The sequence below is a fragment of the Nothoprocta perdicaria genome, unplaced genomic scaffold (assembly GCF_003342845.1).
Source record: "Nothoprocta perdicaria isolate Ctin4 unplaced genomic scaffold, notPer1 scaffold_45, whole genome shotgun sequence".
In the NCBI taxonomy this organism is placed as follows: Eukaryota; Metazoa; Chordata; class Aves; order Tinamiformes; family Tinamidae; genus Nothoprocta; species Nothoprocta perdicaria.
In genome coordinates this window covers 2,783,452-2,798,687 of record NW_020455699.1, presented here as the reverse complement: position 1 = coordinate 2,798,687, position 15,236 = coordinate 2,783,452, and positions in this window count along the sequence as shown.

The following is a 15,236-nucleotide window of genomic DNA, read 5'->3' as shown; positions in this document are numbered from 1 at the left end:
GATTATATCTAAAGTGAAGCAGTTACTAAATTAATTAAAATATTTCAATCATCAATTGCCATATTTCAATAGTACTTCAAATAGCACTGAGAAGAATATTCCTAAGGATTGTACAGGATACTTAGAATCTGGAAGGTAGACCATTCAYGAACCCCCTTTTTGTTCTTTCAGACATGATTACTGTAAATATTTAAAAAATTTTTATATGTCAATATATGTCACTTCAGCTTTAAGACTTTCTATGTAACATAATTTTCTCTCTGTAGTTGAGAAATATCTTCCCAATAAGCTTTACTTAAGAGTTAGTTTCTCAAGCTAGTTTACGTATTTAGCAGTATTTAAATAATACACGATTGTAGATTTTTATCAGCAAGTAGGATCTTATATATACTGTAAAGTTGCTGATATAATGTATGAGTAAAAGAAAGCCTTAAAAATGAAAACACTGTGGCGTTAATTGCATATAAAGGTGTAAAACAAGTTAAAGTATGTCATGAATGATGTTTTGAAGTTCTAACATATAGTAAAAGCATGAAAACAACCACTTTTGCCCTGAACTCTCTAATTTGTAAGTGAAAAATTTAGATAGCCTTAAGTTTCCCAGTTATTATTTTCTTTTCCAGAATTAGTCAGGTTATATTGGCTAAAATATTTCCATAATATATAAACAGATGAAATAAGATCAGAATTAACCTTATAGTAGATGTGTCCTTAAAACAGCATGTCATTCACTTGTATGGCTTCCATATTAACTTTTGCCTTTTTCTGAATGTATGTTTRCTTTTCTGTGAGCTGAGAGAAGAGTATTCATGGCAATTGAATTCTCCTTGTAAACAGTCATTGATTTCCTTTTGCCTCTTCGTACAAGTGTGCAAGATTCACTGTAGCTCTAAACAGCAAATCCAGTACCAGGCTGAACTCTGCCTCTAAATTGAAGAGTTTATAAACTGATTCAATGAGCACATGGACATTGTTTTGGAAAAATAATAATAAATAAAAGGAATGATGGAGCAGAGTTAGAATCAGGTTTAATTGTCTTTAAGGCAAGATCAGAGGTGAACTCGGTAAATAACAGATGTGCTGTAACACAGCATTCTTATGTGACTTTTATGTCCAAATATAGCTATGGTGTATGAGAATCAGTAGTATAATAAAAGAGATAAAGACTAGACCAAACTACATGAAACAACTTTTGGTCTCCAAAGTTCTTTCAGAACTAATTTAGGCTCACCCTTTTCTCAGATGGATGTGCTTGGAAAGACCAAGAAATCAGTCCTTATGAACTTGTTCAAGCAACATGTTGCTTATGGGACAGAAGTGAAATCTCTGTTAACAGAGATCAAAAAGTTAACTTAAAAAATTTAAATAGAAGAAATGAAAGGGGAATCTGGACACAACTGCATATCTTGCTTTTGGATATTTTTCTGCTGATTTCCCCTAAACTTTCATAAAATACACGTGTACAGCTATCTAACTAATCCAGAGTCCAAAATTGCAGCTTAAGACAGTTAAATGTATTAGTAAATTAGACAAACTCATACTATAGTACATTTAGGAAAAAAAAAAGTTTTAATTATTGATTCAGCACTCTGATAATACAGTAGTCTCTAATTGCAAAAGGATTAGTGAGCTCATAGTTTTATCAAATGCATCATCGATTTGCAAACGCTTTGAATTCATCTTAAGTAGTACCTACTGTTGAGTGTTGAGTGTTTGAGTATTTTTTTTTGCAAGGTTCTCTGTCACAATAAAAGAAATATTCTTGTTCTGCCTCATTTCTYCTTTGCATGCTTTTCACTTTGTTTTGAACATTTTTTCTTGCACATGTATCTTCATTTGTTTCTCTGCACAGTCAGAAATAGACTTATTTATTCCTATGAGTCAGTGTGCTCTGGGATATTTTCCCTGATATCTTGGAAAGGGCATYTGAGCAATTAACATGAAATAACCAAGTAATTCCTTCAGCCTCTTATTAATTAATGGACAATCTGATATTTCTAGTCCTTAGTCTTCATTTGCTTAATTGACCGGAACGATCTTATGTCAAATAGCATTACTTTAATAAAAACTGACTGCTAGCTCTTCTTGGACCCACCTCCCTTTCTCTCCTCTTGGCTCTGACCTGGAGTTATTCTCCTAGAAAAAGTGAAAACAGARCAGCAGAGCGGTGGCCTCAGACACAGAGCTAATACACATGCACAGCTTAGTGGTCGCATACAGAGTAGCTCCACAGAAAACAGTAAGACCACTTAAAAGCAGCTAAAATCACCCAGAATATGTTCTGGAGGCAGCCTTCCTTGTAGTAATGAGTACACATAAGCAGCCTTGTGTGTCAACGCTGGTGTAACTTGCATGTCCTAATTATCTCCTCTTCTTATGATTGACTTTACAGTTAATGCTACTATGGTGCTAAAGTTAAGTACTAGATTAKGAATCTTGGACATGAGGGTTTGACAGTTATCCAACCATCTGCCTAAATTTCTGTTGTGGAAAATCAGTGTTTTCAGGGTAGAAATAGCATGTTAGTCACTTTAGAATTATGATACAAATTATCTAATATAGAAATATTGATATCACACTATTCTGTGAGCACTTTGCTAACAAAATCATAATTGAATTAAAGACATCGGACCTCAAATCTCACACGATTATTTTGGCCACTTGTTTTACAGGCACCTAGAAAGAAAGAAGTTATGGAAACCTGGAGTACTGTTTACTTATTCACTCTGCTTTATTTCTTCTTTTCAACTTCATTGCTTCTTCTCAACTTTTCTTCTGCAATCATAAGGACTAGAAACAYGCTTTTTACAAAAATTGAAATTCCTAATGATTTCTTGATATTTAGAGTTTGAGCTTGAAGAAAATCACAGAAGACTAAGAAAGTAGTTAATAGTATTGAACTGTAAAGTCAGCTTTTATCCACTRTTTAGGCAGCCACATGAAAAGAGAAGAACAGCAGATGTAAAGATTTTCTGATTCAGTGAAAAAAAAGTTCACTAAGAATACATACTAATATTCCATCAATCCAGATCGCTGTAGCAATCTACAGCAAAATATGTTGCCTGTGATTAAAAACAAGATAATCATTAGGCAGCATCAGCAGTTCTGTTTTGAAACTCTGTTTGATTAATAACAAAAATAATATATTTATTTAACATATTGATTTCTTTAAGGCAGAAACAAAGTCAACTTTAGAAAATGGGTACATGCAAGAAAATAAAGCAAGGAATCTAATTTGACTCCAAATGCGTATGGTGAATGTTGTTTCAGATAAATATAACAAGAAAGTAACCTACAAAAAAAAAATGGAAGCATTTACTTAAGTTTACTGGTAATGCTTTATTCATCATCTGAATGATATATAATATCACCAAACAAGCATTTTCTTACCACCACTTTGATTGTATATTTTGATTGATATCCTGTATTCAGTTGAATTCATAGGAAGGTTGCATGGGTAGTTTGAATATGTTCGTTATATGCAATAGAAGATGGAATCTTCAGTGGTGACTGTCTGACTGAACATACAAGTAAAGGCTTGTATATGTTACCCACAGGTTTCCTAAACTTCTCTTCTTCAGCTTTGCAGATGAGTGAAAGAGAACTGGAATTTTGTACTTTGTAACTAAGTGTATTTGGAACTCAGTAGGTTTGTTGAGTGTAACAAGAGTTAATTTTTAAAAGAGAAAGAAATTTTTAAAAGAGAAAGGAATCGAATTAATTATGATCTACTAGGCCTAGATCTACCTAGAGGATTAAGACAACTGTAAGCAGCAAGAACAAAAATCACACACTGCCAATGTGATAGAAAAAGCTCACTCATGTTTCTGGAAACTGCATTATATGACATAGAGTTTGTAGCAAATGTTTCTACAGAATTCTCCCATACTGTCAAATACCCTCTCTGATGGGTGCAGAAGTATTACTAGATTTCATAATATTTTTTGATTAACACATTTTTAGGTTTAGTCTTAGAACCTCAATGGATATTTTTGTCACAGAATACATGTGTCACTTTTTCCGTAATTTATTACAGAGCCTATAACATTGCCTGAATAGAAGGTATATATACTATTGACTAAAAATTAAAATAATTTTGACCAAATCTCTAATCTCTGAAATTCCAAGTTATAAGCTGAATAGCTTTTGGTTAGGGTTGCTAAATACATAGAAATTGCTCTCTAATGGTTTCATTTTCTTTATAAGTTATTTGAGCATTTATTAAGTTATGATATTTTATATGTATATATGCAGTTATTTGTATGTAAATACATATTTTATCCGTACAGATTAATTACTCATCATTTAATTTCAACTGAAAGTATATCCATGAATTATAGGACATATTGCACACTGGCCCTTCATGTAAGGATTAGATTACCATTCTGGTCAGAGGAAACGAGTGAAAATGCAGTATAAGCAGCAGTCATGGTAATGAAGTATATTGGATGAAAATGTATAAGGTCCTTTAGAGAGCAAAAGAACACATATCAAGCAAATGGCTACTGATGAAGGTCAGGATCTTTCTGTGCTAAGAGTCAGAAAAGTTAATAAGAGCAAAAGAGCAGAAGCAAGAACTGGTTAGTCGTGCTGGGAGGAAGTTTTATTTACCATTTKTTAAGATATAACTTACCACTCTTCTAAGGAGAAGAAGAAATTACTAAAATGCTCACAAGGATCAGGCTTGCTTGACTGGGGACAATAAAATAAATAGGAGCAAAATGGTGAAGCTACAACTTGTGCTCATTTGCAGTACTCATATGTGCAAGCAACTTATCTGGACTCTATGAAACTCCATGGAGTAAAAATTTTGGCCTCTGAATTTCTCAACATGTCCAATAGTGGTCAGAATTTGATGAAGCCCTGTATATTTTTTAAGTCATAAGTGACTAATCTGGAAGCTGATATGTCCTTAAAGAATATGACATTCAGTTAAATTGCATGGTGTATACTTCAGAAATGGCTGTGGGAAAGTCCCATGCTCTTTCTTATTCTCATCCTCCCCAGCAGCTAGTTTTGGAGTATCTTATGGAATATTTTAGACTGCCACATGCATTCTACATATAAATTCCATAATTTAATGGTTTGGTATTCCGGTGTAGACGATTAGCATAGTAGTGCAAGCCAGGAAATAAAAACAGAACCTAACTGATATTTTTTTTTATTTTAACCATGACAATGCTGGGCCTCAGCACATCATCTTTTTCATGGTTTTGCAACTAATTCTCACATTAAGTACAAAAACTTCTTAAATGCTTGCCTTATAAAGAAACGTAGCTAAGCTCAAGATAATATTTCTTCCCCCTAAGTCATGTTATTAAATGTGTAGCAGTTATTGTAAGTTATCCAAACCACGCCACTTACATTGGCTCTCTTGAAACTAAATTTTTGTACCAAGTCTACTCTAAGAATTCTGTGATGTGGAGTCTGCTCTCATTCATGACAGGGTACTTAAGGACAGGCTCTAGTTCACAATTCTGCATGCCAGAACTCTTCATTTTTTTCTTTTTCTTTTTTTTTTTTTTTTTTCCTGTGTCAATGCATGATGGTGGGGAAAGATTAGTACTTTCCCCATATGCTCATTTCTATTTTGTTTTGTGCTTGTAAAAGATGAATAAATTTGTGGACCTTTACGGGACAGGAGCATAGGTATTACTTCTTCAATTTCTGTGGGGCTCTGGTGAGCCAAAAATGAAAGAAAAGAATTAGTAAAAGAATTTTACTTCTGTCCATCAGAATTTGCTGGATATGTGAAAATGATTAGGCCTCACATAATAGTCTATTCTGCTGATAAAACACTCACATTCCAGTCTTTTCTGTGACAGATCCAAAAAGCAGTCAGCTTTTCTGTATGTAATCCATTACAGCTATAGCAATGTTGTATGCCAAACTGGTGTAATGTATGGGGAGATGTTCTCTGTAAGAAAGCTGTTGTAAAATCAGCCAAACTAAAGCAGACCAGAAGTTCAGTGCATAAAAAATATGACTACATTTTATTTATGAACCTTGTGAGTAACTCACTTCTACAGTTAAAGAAGAGATAGTTCAGCAAGGTGAGTATGGTAGATACTGGAAATGAGTCTCCAGTATTTGCCAGCAGTGATGCTTAGGGAATGGTAAGGAAAGCTAATAGTGGTATTTCTGCAGAACTATCACCCAGCAATCAGCAGTTCAGAAACTCCTGTACATTTAATAGCTCTAGAATTTCTTTTTTATCTTTTTCCTGAGACTCTGATTCCTTKTTTTTGAATATTTGACACATGAAGCCTGGCAGCAAGGATTTCCATAGCTTGTTTACTTTTTAGAAAAATTGCCTCTTCCTGCTTGCCTTAAATTATCCCTGTGTTACCTGCATTTCACAACACTACTCTTTTATAATGTAGTATTCCAAAGCCACGCAGGTACACTTCATATTGCTTTTACTGAGGCTGTCCTTTGATGAAGATCAGTGTATCTGCCACTCAGAAATTATGGACTTTCACTATTTAACTACTATCACAGAAGACTTAAGTAACTGCCAAACTAGTCATTAATCTGCACTCCATTTATTTATTTATCTATCTATTTATTTATTTATTTGTTAGTTTGTTTGTTTATTTATTTATTTATTTTTGCAAATTTCTTTTCTTTCCCTGCTAGAACAGTTAGCTTAAAATTGAATTTAATCAGAAGAGGGCAGTGTTTAATCAATTTTGACAATCAGCTTCCCAGTTCTCACTGTTCTTTTTGTGGTTCAATTGTAGGGCCTGAAAATATTCTCTTACTCTGGTCTGCATTTCAGCTCTGCTTGCTGTTTAGCTTCTACAGTCTGATATAAGCAGTTTTATAAGAAATGAACATATTTTCCCTTAATTACTTAAGGAATAACAAATTCAACTACAACATTCCATACTCCAAAAGATAACATTCTTGAGGACTTTATTAGATCCTTGGGGAATTTTGCTAGAGCACGGGCCCTTACAACATGTAGGTAAAATAAACAGCATAACAGAATGCATAGGAATGCATTTCATTTATAAACCTTCCGTKTTTATGTCTGCACCTGATAGCTGGTGACCTGCTGACTTTTTGCAAGTAAAGGAACAAAGTTTAGTGGAGTAATATTGTAAAATCCAGGAATTTTCTCTTCCAATATGTTTGCAAACAGCGTTACTGTGAATGGGAAGACTGAAACATGTCCTGAACCCTGAAATACAGYGTGTATGTATTGTGTGAGCATATGTGAAGATATGCACAGTTCTGCACACATTTGGAGCTACAGTGGTTCAAATGACACATTCATCACACTAGGGCAAAGATGGGGGGAGTTGATTTTGTATTGTGATTGTTATTATTATCACAATATATTGAACATTAATRTAGTAATGTGAGATCATTAGATAAACAGTTGCACAATGCCAGATCTGTAGGAAAGGACAGTATCCTGATACCCACCCTGAATCTCACAATACAGAAAATGTCCATAGGATAAGGTTTTAAGGTGCATAAAATGAGGTATTTCTCTGGTATTTACCCATTTATCCATACCTCTATGGTATGTCTTTGTTTTCAAAACTATGAAACACTTTCAAGGGACTATCAAGAGAGCCTCCTGATTTGCTGTTGTTCTTCCATCTTTTCATTTTTAATATCTCCATCTGAGAATACTTCCAGTGACACCCCATTTAAAGTGAACATACAGAGTTCATTTTACAGAACTAGTAACAGTTGGTAACCAGTCTTTAATTACAGAACTACTCTACAGAGTTTGCTGAGAGCAAATTAATAGCATAAAAAGAAATATCACAATGAGCATTGAAGTGCACGTCCTTGATTTCCTTATCATACTTGATGCTAAATGTGTATGCTGTACACACTTACACATTTGTGTAAATGTGTTARCTTTATTCCTAGATTTTTAAAAATGAATGTATCATATTTCCATGTCTATATGTCATATGTACCTCCTTTAAAACTGTGTTCAACTCCATGCATGCCAGACAGTAACAAGAATTCATGTGAAAAATATAATCAACTATACTTCAACATCATATTACAAATGAAGTCTGACAAACTGGGAGTAAAATACTGACAAATGCTGTCAACATATAGGTCTGCTGAATCTGGAACTCGGTCAAAAGCCTCTTGCTCAAATCCCATTGATCATTAAAATTTGGAATGGACTAAGGGACCAATCCACATAGTGGAGATCATGTGGATATGTGAGACAAAARTTACTTTCCTGCTTTCCTCTGTGTACCCCCAAAATGAAACTATTAGAATCAGCTCTTCAGACAACTTGGATATTTTATTCACTCCAAACTTTAGTTTTCCTTACTTCAGTATTGGGCCTGTGCTTGAGGTCAAGGCTGAAAGAAGAGCCTTGTACATACCTAATGCAAAATGTAATATTCCAGGTTTTCTATAGACATATAATATGTAATATTAGCCTTCAACTGTCCTAAACTGAGAAAAGACACTACAATTATGATATTATTCTTGAGACATCAAACTAATGTGAAGAGACTATTATATTGATTATACAGGATCAATTCTAATGTTAAAACACTTGAATTTTACCATTTGACCATTTAATTTTTGGGATATTTTCTTACATAAACTTATACATAACATACTTGTTTTCCATTTTCTGATACCCAGTATAACTGCTCTTCTTTTTTTTTTCTTCAAAATAAAAAAAAAAAAAAGTTTTGTTTTATTCACTCTGGATTCAATATGTCTTTGAAGCAGATGTTTCCTCATCTTACACAAAAATAAGATCCATTGTTACTGGAAAGTGTATAATTGAAAAAAAAAACAGATACCTCTGAGCTACACAATTCCCACAGACTTAGGGCCCACATAGTCTTGCTTGCTTCTTGAGGAGCAAGCTCGGAGAAGAGGCTATGTCTTGCCTCTTATGATCTACATGAAAAGTGGTCTTCCTTTCTGTCATTTCTTTAAAGGAAGTTTGACATTTTCACAAACCATTCTCCATTAGAATTTGTTGATTTAGCATTTCACCATCAGTGTAACTGCTTATAAGAAAGTGGACAGCACATTAAATTTTATACTTACCAAGTACAAACATGCTTTAGCAGTCAAATACCTGGAGAAGAAAAGGCATAATTCAGCATGAAAATTGCAAAGAAAAAAAGAATTTCTATACTGTCTTAAACAAAATAATACAATGAGAAAAGAATTCAAAGCAGGCATGACTATTCATTATTAGGTACAGAAAAGCAATTTAAATAAGGCAAGATTAACATTGGATGATCTTTCTATTATTACGTTATATTAATGTAAATGTAATAATAGAATAAGTAGTTTTAAAAATGTTTAAAGGATGGTTAGATAGGATTAGTTGTTTGTATTTTTTTAAAATGGATAGAGGTTTGTTCAGTATTCTAATTTGTTTGTTCATAAATACAGTATTGTAGTAAATACAGTTTAGTAAGTTAACTACRTGGTTGGGGAGCACAGATGCTGTGCAGATATGCACAGATGAATGTATAAATAATAAAAACTGACTGTAGAATTCATCTTAAATATATGCTTTGGTATCTACTCTAAATCTTAAGTAGAAAACTATGTCCCAAAATAGATGCATTCATCTGGTCCATAGAAGGAGTCCCAGCTGGAGAAGTCCCAGTTCTGCTGTCCCAATTATTTTTCAAGCTTGTCGTGTTCTTAGCAAGGGTTAGTGTGTTTATCTCAGTCTGGGTAGTGCTTCCCCTACCTGGAGCTCCCAGGAGGGAGCTGTGCTATGCAAAATCCTAATCTCCCAATTTTGTATAATCTCAGATTTCCTTTACCCTAAAGCTATGTCTACTGAGTCTTTCACAGACAGACATAGACTTGCTCTGTCTGCCAGTTGTGATCCGGCTCTGAACCCAAAGTCAGTCTCTCAGCAAGGCTTATTATCTTGGGCGCAGCACAGTACTGACAGCAGTTTCCAGTTGAGAGCTGGCTGGCATCCAGCTGAGTGGAAGCCCTGGCGGAGAGACTGGGTTTGTCTGCAGGAGACCATGTGGACACACAGCTATTGGGCTGAGGCACATTTTCTCCCTTGCTCCCTCTGGTACATTTTCAGAGTGCAGACTGACTGTTGCCTCATCACAAAAAATGGCACTGGACCGCACTGGTTGCTCAAGCTGCTGCTCACTACTGTGTTTTTTGTTAGTTTAGACACAGAAATATTCTGAACAACATTACTGTAGTGGCTGTTCTGCATATTCAGAAGCACATGTGACGAACTACAAAAAGCATGCAGCTTGTGTATAGAGCGGTGAAGTAATGTGGTGCTAGCACAATATGGGGAATAGTGTTCTCCCTACTTGCCTTAACTATTTTTGTAGCTCTGTAGTCTCTGTTGTTCACAAGCACTCTAGCATCACCCATTTCTAATTTTGCCATTGATGATTTTTCCATGTCTATTTCAGCCTATTTTCTATCCCAGTTCTAGTGACTTCCAGGACACCCAGGCAAAATCTGAATGAACTTTTTCACTTTATGCATCAAAATAGAAATCTATGGCCTTTCAATGGAATGTAACTTGAGCAATAACAAAAYACAAATCTATCAATTATACATGCCCAAAATCTCATCCATACCTATAATATCTACTCAATTTTATGTAAGTAATAACTCAGGTCAGATAAGTTCTCAGGTTAGTTATGGATTATGGCAGAGAAAGATAAAAATATCAGAAAAAAAAAAAAAGAGTATCTTCACTTTCTATTCCTCAACAACTTTTTTCCTAATGTTCCTGATTAGGCGTCTGACCAAAAGTCAACTATCATTCACTGGGACTGGTAGTTAAGTATTTTCCTCTGGAACCCTKCTACACAGCTGAATCTAAACATTCCTCACTTTTCCCATGGTCTGAGTCTGAGGTTTCTCTGGTTTATTTTGAATTCTTTTTGTTTGCCTCAAATCAAGCTCTTAAAAAAAAAAAAAAATCTCCTTGCATATTGTCCTCCACAGCACAACCTGCTGTGTTAGTTTTGCTCTAGAAGAGAAATAAACTCTTACCATCCTTTCTTTTACAAATCTGGRGTATATTCTACGGCTGCATAATAAGCAGATGTAACAGGTCTCAATGGTTTTCAGCTGAGACAACCAAGCTCTGAAGTGTCTTTCATTGACCTCCAGAGTACTGCTAATAAATTGAACCTAGGTTTATGCTAAGCTGGAATTCTTTTAAGCTTAAAGTATTTTAAAAAGCTGGGAAATACATGCTAATGTTCCTAGATTAAACTCTCGATTTTTTTTCCTTAACTACAGAGCCATTACTATATTTTCCCACTGACTTGAAGACAGACAGGAACTGGTATCCTGGTAAATACAGACATTTTTAAAGAATCATTTTTCTGACTATAACAATAATATAAGATCTACTGTATAAAAATGTGTTGGGAAGTTATTTTTTCATTGATGTGAAATTTAATAGTTAAAATATTTCTTGTATATATATACACATATAAAATAAACAGTCAGACCAACAGACTCCAGCAACATATTACTAATTTTTATACAAAAATGTATAAATATGTACATTAAGTGCATTAAAATGCCTTTTCCATTCTCTTGGGAATGGAAAAGAAAATAGGACTTGCAGTCCTCTAACTATCTATAGTCAGCAAGTGAATAACAATAATATTACTCTTTTTACTAAAAGAAGTATTGCATATTTTTCTTCTCAGTAGATTTTATTTCAAAGAGTATTAGAGATTAGAGGTTTGGATTTTTTTGGTTTAAATATTGCACGAATTTGTTATGAGGATCCAAGTTTTGGAAAATAGATTAGAAATCACTTTCTTGTCAGACCTTTTTGTCCTTATTTGACAACAGAACTATGAAAAAGACATATTTTGTTGGTATACATTCATATCATGAATGTAAAGACACTGTGGAAGAGTAAGCTCAAGTAAGTGGATTGCATCACATTAAGCTAAGAGTGGAGGTAAATGTAACTTGGAGTGAGGCTGAAATCACTGAGAAAATTTTGGGTTTTCTATTTCTTTGGGATCTTGTTATTATTTTTATTTCTATAAGACTTGGAAGTCCTTGGAAAAATTAACCCATGCCTCATGAAGCATATCTCATAGGGTAAAAAAATATGACCTCAGTAACACCTTGTTGCTGTGCAGTTAAAACAGCAGAGCTGATGACAGTGAARGCCTTGCTATATGTAAAAGATTTTCTTGGTGCATGTTTCAGTCTGAAGGATATAGCTGGATGAAACTGAAGGACAGTGAGSAGTATTCATTTGAGACAAAGCTCAGTTTGTGCCAGGGTATGTAACAGAGGCTTGATTTAATGACTAAATGACTTGAGTTAATGACTAAAAAGAAACTAGTACGAGAAGCTGTAATTATGAGCATTTCCTTGAAGGAATCTATAAAAAGGAGTAAATGACAATTTCTAAGTATTCTGTGGATAGTGTAAATGTCTACTCCTCTGCACTTGCATGACCTAATATTAGGAACTGGACAGACACAACATTATTATAGTTCTCCATAAACTCGCAAGGAGTAAGAAATCTGCTGTAACTGTTGAACTTAGTAAGCTCAAAGCTAAGCCATTACAACTATATTCAGTGTAGATCAAGGTTAGGCGACTTCTTCACTTCCCAAATACAAATACCAGTATACAATACAATACAAAAGGATCAGTGAATTGATGATCTCTAGATGACCTCTAGATGAACTAGACTAGATAATCTTGGAGTAGATGATCTCTAGCAGTCCTTTCCAACCTTGAACATTTTGTGAATTAAACAAGAGAGTTTATGCACATGTTATTGTATTTAAAACCAGGTGGGTTTCTTTCACTATAATAATTTAATCATTTATTGCTGTTCTTAAARTACATTTGGTAGAAAATAAAGGTAAAAAAATATTTTCCTAAGTTCAACTTTATAATAGCTATGTAATGAAATGAAGTCCAGTAGGTAAAGAATCCAGTAGGTAAGACATTGAATGAAAAATACAATGAATGAATTAGATGAAAAAACATCGAAACAGAGTCCAAGTATGTCATTATTTAGTTTGTAGAAACATGGGTTTTAAAATCCTTCAATAGTTCTGTTGTGCCATTCGGGCTAGAGAAAGGTTAATGTATCTGTTGCATAGGGCAGAACTTTCATACAACCAAACACAATTTTACTCTTGCATGAAATATTTATTGTCTTTCTCTGTTGTTTATTTTGACATTTTAAAATATTTCGCTCTTTTATAGTATTTGCTAACATGAATCTGTTAAAACTTCATTTTGATTTTCTGAATTCAAGCTTCTTTTTTACAGTTTCTGCTTTGGGTGATTCCCTATTTTAGTCGGCATAACTAAAAGAAAAAAAAAGATAAAATTTATATGAAGGAATCATTGTCTCCTAAATGAAATTCTTGAATGTTTTATGCAGCTTGAATTAGCAACTGTATTCACTGTTATTCACAGTAGTTCAGGTTGTGTGATTGTTTTCATTTTATTTCCTATGATGTAATTTATCAAGTCAACAGCTGAATGTATATGTACTGGAAAATACAGTTTATGCTTGTTCTACTTTCTATTTCTTGTCAAACTAACAATGTGTTTTGGTTCAATACATATATTGTATCTCCAAAAGCAAAACAATTAGCAGGCTTGCAATTCAGTCATGCATGATCGCACACTCAGCATTATCTGTTTGCTTATTATTTTTTAAATCATCCATTTCATCATCCAAGTAGAAAAGGATGGGTTCTTGATCCTGCAAAGCAATGTACCAACTTGCCTCAGGACTGCTACAGGCTTCTTGGTAGTTAATGCTTGGAAGAACAAAGCATGGGGGGCAAATTTAAAATGAGAATCTTTGACAAACCTGTTAGAAAAACATCTGAACTTCTGTGGCGTAGATGCCCTGCAGCAGAACAGAATTTATGGATATTACTAGTGTAGGGAGAAGCTATTAATACACTGGTGGTAGATTTATAAATTAATTTCTTATGAAATGATTGCTTCATGCTCTTACTGCTGTTTCAGTGTAATGTTAACTGCATAAAAAAAGTCATTGCTGTTTGTAAACTCCTGTCAAGGTGTTGTGAGACCTAGAGACATGGTGTCATTAGTGTACAGTATTGCCTGACATATTTGTATGGATTTTTTCCACCAGCCAGCCTAGATTACAGAGCTAATATTGACTATAGAACAAAAAGSAAGTAGAAACCTACTCTTACTTATTGAGGTGAAATGACTAAAATGTACATGTTTGGAACTGTGTTTTGTCCACATTTCGGTGAATGCTCTGTAAAGCACCAATGGATTTGGGTTGATAGGAGATGTTTTGTTATTTGGTTTTCTTTGCATAAACCATTACATCATAATAATGATATWTCATTTCAGCATATGATATTTTCTCCCTTCATAAACTTTGGACAACTGGAAAACCTTTTTAATTTAAAAAATGCTTCAGCCATTCCTCATCTTCTCTTCTGGAGACTTTGTACAGTTCTAAATCATAGTCTGCATTATATGTTACAATTCTATCAGTTTTTAAATAGTTCAGCTGACAGTTAAACATCAAAGATTGGATGTATATGCCAAAGATGTTTTCACATACATTAATTTTAATCGGATTGTAGCTGCATTAGTCAAGCAACTGTAGCCAAAATGTTCTTCCTCCATAAAAAAAAAAGGTGTAAATATATTTTGTACATACCACAATATACAGTATTTTACCTACCTTCATAAAAGCACCCTACAGATCCAGCAAGACCTTCTTCTAGCACTTTTTCATATTTAACATTTTTTTCCATAGTCAAACAATACTGTTTTGCTTATAAAAACATTATCTGTTGAGAGGTTCCATTAAAAAATAAAAGCAAGTTGTTTTGAAGGATAGGCTGGTGATGCAGACTAAGAACAAATCCAGATGTTTCAGCAAGCTAATGTGAAGAAAAACTCTGTAGTCTTTATTTACACTTTCTAGCAAATATTTTACTAGGAGGAAGTGAAGAATGTTGACATGTCACCACTTAGACCTCAGTCAGAACAATGTCCTKAATGCCCAAATGTCAACAGTCTCTATAAAGTTTCCTTCACATTACTATGCCAGGACACATATCTGGCATTTCACTTTCTCATTTTTRTTGTTGCTGGCTATTAAAGACACAAAAATAGGAAGGCGAGATAACTCTCACTTCACCCAGTCAACCATCTGTGTTCAGCTGATCACCTAGTCAGAAGCAAATCAAAACTGTCTTCCTCAGGTACATTAA